Source organism: Phacochoerus africanus, chromosome 15 (assembly GCF_016906955.1).
Source record: "Phacochoerus africanus isolate WHEZ1 chromosome 15, ROS_Pafr_v1, whole genome shotgun sequence".
NCBI lineage: Eukaryota > Metazoa > Chordata > Mammalia > Artiodactyla > Suidae > Phacochoerus > Phacochoerus africanus.
In genome coordinates this window covers 130,123,654-130,130,252 of record NC_062558.1, presented here as the reverse complement: position 1 = coordinate 130,130,252, position 6,599 = coordinate 130,123,654, and the positions used below count along the sequence as shown (strand labels likewise).

Below are 6,599 nucleotides of genomic sequence, written 5' to 3'. Positions count from 1 at the left end.
TTCAGAGTAACTAGAGACTCAACTTTCCTCCTCTGAGGAAAATGGGCGCATTAATCCAGGTAGGGCAGGAGTAAGTTGTCCCCAGGAGTGGTGGAGCTCCTGGGGAGAAAGTCAAGCTTTGCTCAGCAGCCATACTCTTGATAGGGATGGAGTAGGCACAGGTAGTTGCAGAAATCCCGAAAAGGACCATATTTAAAGAGGGGATATTTAGGGGACATTGGGAGGTCACTGTAAGTTAGTAAATTGCTCAAGAAACCATCAGCACAAGGCAGGCTTGCTTCATTAGTGGAGCCTTGAGAATTGCCTCAGGTTGTTGGGTTGGGGATGGGATGAGGCCTGCATTCATATTCAGACCAGGGGCAAGAGTTTGAGGACCACCCTTCTGCTGATTTGAATACACACCCTACCGGATACCAAAGAGGAGCTAGTACTCCCAGAAAGGAAGAGGCGGGCTTTTCCGACCCCTACTCCCCTTGGATGAAAACTGTAGCCCACTGGATCCTGGGGCAGAGCTTCCGTGCCTGCCCACTTGTATCTTGTCACAAGTGTCCTATCTTAATAAATCTATTTCTTGCCTATCACTTTGTCTCTTGCTGAATTCCTTCGGTGCGGAAGACATGAAGAACCTGAACCTCACTGAGTCCAGACACAGGGTGAGTGATACTAAGTTAAAACCGTGGGTTCAAGTCCCAATCTGTGTTCTGGCCGGGTTCAGGCCATTAATACAGTCACTTTCGTGCTCATCTAGTTTATATACTGAAATTTGAAAAAGGCTCTGCTATGTTTTAAAAGGTTGCAAACCGGGAGTTCCTGTCCTGGTGGAGTGGAAACGAATCTGACTAGGAACCATGAGGTTGTGGGTTCGATCCCTGGCCTCGCTCAGTGGGTTAAGGATCTGGCATTGCCATGAGCGGTGGTATAGGTCACAGATGTGGCTTGGATCTGGCATTGCTGTGGCTGTGGCGTAGGCTGGTGGCTACAGCTCTGATTAGACCCCTAGCCTGGGAACCTCCATATGCCAAGGCACTGCCCTAAAAAGACAAAAAATAAAAAAATAAAAGGTTGCGAACCACTGGTCTCGGAGGTCATTCCAAGGCCTCAAAGTATTTAATTCTAATTCTGTTCTTTAAAACTGTTTTATTGAACAAATATTTGGCTAAGACTCTGCAAGGCACGGTGGTGACAACTGAACAACATGCTAATAAAGAGACTCTGCCCTCGGCCCTACTTGTGGTTTTGGGTTTGGTTGTTTTCTTTTCACTGAAGAGTGATATAAATATATGTCTACAAGCAGAGTCCCCCCACAATTTCGACTTTCTGTTTCAAGTGTTCAAATCACAAGATTCCTAAAACTGAGCTGGTCCATGTTTCTACCGGAGACAATGGCTCAAGTGCCCCTTCCCTCTGCCCAACACTCATAAGACTCAGGCCAAATAATACAGACCAAACCAGCTGCAAGTTGAAAAATCAAACTGGATTTTATTAAAATATACATAAACCCTTATTTTTCTTTTTTTCATCAGTGTTGGGAAGTTAGGAGGAAATTAAGTGAAAGGTAATAGCAATGGTATAGAGAAATGAAGGCCAAAAGGGAGTTAGTGACACTGTAAATTCCAGCCCAGCTCTGCCATCCAGCAATCTGAGGAAGGCATTTAGTGTTGTGTCCTCAGCTGCAGGAGGAGGTGGTTGGAAAACACGTTGTCTGGAGTCAATTGCAGCTCAAAAGTTCTACCGTCCTAACTCTGGTATTAGGAACAAATGCTATAGTTATATATTCTACAGCAGGTACTCAACAGTGAAAGTAAATGAACACTGAACTCATGGGAATACTTTTAAGGAAGACAAGAAAAATACAGAAGTTTCTGCTTTTAAAAAAATGTATTGATGTTACTGTTTTATTCACACTAATTAGTATACACAAAAAATGTGTATCACACATTGCTCTCAAAAAAGTCTATGTTCCATGAGAACTATATAAACAGTGTAAAATGCTTCTACTGCGTAACAAAGAAATCAGCATTCCCATGTAGTATTAGGAAAATATTCAGATAATTTGAAGTTACAGTAAAATAAAGTAAAATCTCACAGAACCATCTTGTCATGAAGTAGAGTTATAGTCTAGAGGCAATAGATCTCATACTTTCCAACACTTTGGTATAAGTAAAATTAATACAAAGCAAAAAAATTCCCAAATCCAAATAAATTCTACTTTGGTTCTCATACGACTGGAACTTTAGCAAGGAGGTGGCTGCACAGCTACCCTAGATGATGGAGAGACCTGGCACCTGCTCCCCTCTGCCGACGGAAATGACGTGCTGGGAGAGCGGCCACAGGGCCTCTGGGACGTCAGAAGCACTCACTTCCTTCCACAACCTGCTCACCACCAACTGCTTAGCTAAGAGGCTTCAGAGAGACCTAGTTCAGCTTGAAATAGAGGTGATCTTGGTTACGTCTTAACAATACAAATGACCCTGCATTAAAGCAGCTCAGAACTACAATTCACATTTAAAGTAGAACTTAAAAATTTTGGGGGGGGGGGCCGCATTCGCGGCATGCAGAAATTCAGGCGCCAGAGATCGAACCCGAGCCACAGCAGGGACAACACCAGGTTCTTAACCCATTGTGTCACCAGGGAACTCCAGGACATACATTTTTTAAACACTGTATTACTATAGTTTCTCAAGAAGTCCATTGGACATATACTACAGTAATAATAAAAAAAAAAATACAGGTTTAATAGCCCACTGACAATATTTTCCAAGAAACAGAAATAACCGTCTGCATGCCACAAACATTTCTTCATTGATACCACATGTTACTCTGACAACTGTACAACTAAACTGATCTGAGGAGTTTTTAACGGCATCATTTTTATAAGCTCATCTTCTCATCTATAGTGTCCAAATGTGGTACTGATTTTTTCCATCTTTTTGTTCTATATGTTTTCTCATAAATGAACCCCTACATCTGAGAATTACAGCTGAGCAATTGTCCATGAATCACTTTTCTGTCATCCATCACAGGAGCAGACTGGGGACGGCCTCTGAGGATTTTCAGCAATGCAATTTATACACGGCTTTCTGTAAAGACAAGAAAGTCTTTAAAAGGAAAAAGAGTCCTCGGTCAACTTTACAAACTTACAGTGATAACACAATAACACACTGTTGTTCCCTTCTAAAGTAAAAGAACACACTGTCAAGTCCCCGCAAACTGCCTCTGAAGAACACAGCCTGTGAGCACAAGACCTCAGAGGGGCCTTCCAGAGGGACAAAAGGGCAGGAGGGAGTGTTTGCTGAGACTGACTAGCCCAATCATCTTCATAACAAAACGGGAATAGAAAATAAAAGACAAAATGTAAAGTGAGTTATCTGTCAGGTTGACCTGGTTTTAAAGGACACTTCTAAAAAGGATTAAAAGGGAGTCCCTTCATGGCTTAGCGGTTAACGAATCTGACCAGTTACCAAGAGGACGCAGATTCAATCCCTGGCCTCGCTCAGTGGGCTAATGAGCTGTGGTGTAGGTCACAGACACAGCTTGGATCCCATGGTGCTGTGGCTGTGGCTGTGGCACAGGCTGGCGACTACAGCTCCAATTCGACCCCTAGCCTAGAAACCTCCATGTGCCACAGGTGTGGCCCTAGAAAAGTAGAAAAAAAAAGAAAAAAAATTTAAATTAATTATTTTATACTATCAGTATGGTACTAGGAACTTGAGTTCTTGACTAAATTTTACAACCAAGTATAAGAAGAAATAAAACAATTACAGTGAACAAATCATGTGGAAATAAAAGGTCTTTAATTTTTCACATCTGATGATATCACAATCCTAGGACTAGTATTGTTTGTTTTGCTTTGTTTTGTGCAGAGAGAGTGTCAGGGGAACTTAAATCATCTCAAGATTCATTTGGAATAATAGCCAAGATGATGGTATACTAAGAATTTGTACTGTCAGATATTAAAAACTATAAAATTAACAATCACTAAAATGCTATATTTCACTGAATCTAAGACACTATCAACTGTAAAACGCAGCATTATTTTATGTACCATGCAAAGAAAAGATGCCTAGGGTAGGGAGTCTAAAACCACCACAAGAAATGAAGAAACCGAATGCTGACAGCCTCAAGAGTTAAAAAAATAATAATAATAACCTTTCCTCCAGAAGGCATGGCACACAAGTCTGCACGCCACCTCCCTGACAACAGGAAGAGGGGAAAAAATTCCTTGATATATGAACTGCTACCTCTATTCCCGCCCTGCCCCCAAATTTTGTAGTCTTGCATTCACACCACCAGTGTAGTCCAAGAAAATCTCAAGCAGAGAAATTAGCTTAAACAGACTTAGATTGGTAGTGCCCCCCAGTGACTGGCAGAAGACAACTCTTAACTTCCATCCAGGCCAACTGGTGATTTTAAGATGCATCCCAAATTTAAAGGTGCTAAAATGCGGAAAATATACTGCAATCAGTGAAATACGGTAGATAAATATAAGTTAATACATGCCATAAAACCTAGAAAACAAATATTGGGCACATGATAAAAAAAAATTATCAAACCAATGACAAAAGAGTACATTACCCAATATGTGGCTCAGGCAAAAAAGATAAGCTATTGAAAAAGTTAAATCCTTGTCTATATTATATTCTTCTAAACTATAAAACCAGAGGAAAAACAAAACTATACACAAACTAAAAATAATAATAATAATAAATATAATGATCTGCATAATAATTAATCTTAAAAGACTGGCCTACATATTTTAAAATATACTTCCTACCCTACCACCCAAAAATTAAAAGCACAAAAAGAAGACATGTCAAACTGGAAAAAAAAATTGTAATGATAAAAGGTTAACATCCTTACCTATCATAATTACATGTCAATAAGCAAAGATCTCCACCTTACACCTCCAGGAAAATGCACAAAGTTCAGTTGACAAAAAAAGAAATGGTCGGTTAAAGAGACTAATACTAGTCATGAAAATGTAAAATAAAACAATGACAGGAGTTCCCTCTGAGGGGCAATGGGATGGACAGCATCTCTGGAGCACTGGGACGCAGGTTCAATCCCCAGCCCAGCACAATGGATTAAGGATCTGGCGTTGCCACAGCTCAGATCTGATGATCCCTGGCCTGGGAACTCCATATACCATGGGGCAGTCAAAAAAATAAAAAGGAAAAAAAAATGATATAATAATTTCTAATTATAAAATTAACAAAACTTTAAAAAACAGTAATAATTAGTGTGGGCAGGGGTGCAGGAAAACTAACACTTTATATTGATGGTAGCTATGAAACTTCAATAATCCTCCTGAAATGCAAGTATGCAACAAATGTAAATTAAAAGCCTTTTCAAAATGTGACTATACTTAGATCTGATGCTATTTCTAGGAATTTAGGTCAAGCAGTCAGTCAGTGATATGCTAGAAGTATATACAATGACAGGTCATTTTGTTTTGTTTTGTTTTGTTTTTTGGCTGCCCCACAGCATGTAGAAGTTCCCAGGCCAGGGATCAAACCTGTGCCACAGGGAGTTCCCATTGTGGCACAGTGGAAACGAATCCAACTAGGATCCCTGGGGATGTAGGTTCAATCCCTGTTCTCGCTCAGTGGGTTAGAGATCTAGTATTGCCGTGAGCTGTGGTGTAGGTCACAGACATGGCCCAGATCCTGCACTGCTGTGGCTGTGGCTGTGGTGTAGGCCAGCAGCTGCAGCTCCAATTTGACCCCTATCCTGGGAGTTCTATATGCTGTGGGTGCATCCCTTAAAAGCAAAAAACAAACAAACAAAAAAAGCCTGAGCCACGGAAGCAACAGCACCAGATCTTTAACCCACTGAACCACAGAGGAACTCCCAGAATTATTTATAATTGTGAAAAGTTAGAAAATCACCTACACAGCTAATAACAGTAGATAAATTAAGGATTTTGACAAACCGAATTCTAAAATGGAATGCAGTGCAGCTATTAAATACATGGCATCTCTGAAGCACTGTTCATGCTTGCAAAAGATTAGAATAACCTACATGCCCATTAGTACGGGATGGATACACAAATTACGGTGTTAAGAGTCAATGGAATACTATACAACTGCTAAAAAAATGAGGCAGCTCTTCTGTTCTGATACATCTTCTTTCTGCCTGAGATGATCTCTTTCCCCCAGATATCCACCTGGGCCACTTCTTCAAGTGACATTTCATCAGTGAGGATGTCCCTTGTCATCTTATATTCAACAGCAACTTGTTCTCATCCCAAATGCACTCCCTCCCCCAGCTCCGCTGCTGCTCTATTTTTAGCCATCTGGCACACTTCCACTATTTCTTTCCTGTCTGTCCTCTCCCAGAGGAAAGAAGATCCTTGAGGAAGAGACTGTGTGGTCCAGTGCTGTGAACCCAAGGCCTAGAACAAGTACCCGGCACTCAGTAAGGTGCTCAGCAAACGATGGATGGATGATGGGTGGATGGATGGATATGGGAAAATAGCAAAGATACAAACGTAAGAAGAGTGTCTGTTCTGCTAGTATTTGTCTTTTAAAAAGGAAAAAATCGTGTGTGTGTGTGTGTGCATGTGTTAGCATATGTACGGAAGGATACACAAAACTTGT

General features: G+C 40.9%; 1 protein-coding gene across 3 annotated transcripts in view; it reads right to left on the bottom strand.

Annotated features, from left to right (window-relative positions):
* Positions 1 to 1,453: 1,453 nt before the first annotated feature.
* Positions 1,454 to 6,599, bottom strand: part of SEC23IP (SEC23 interacting protein) — a 50,815-nt gene continuing 45,669 nt past the window's right edge. For 2 of the 3 annotated variants that reach the window (XM_047760295.1, XM_047760298.1), the window contains exon 19: positions 1,454 to 3,080. The gene's annotated coding sequence lies outside the window, so the exon portion shown is untranslated. Of the gene's footprint in view, positions 3,099 to 6,599 lie in introns of all 3 variants that reach the window. The other variant, XM_047760297.1, reaches the window with a different exon arrangement.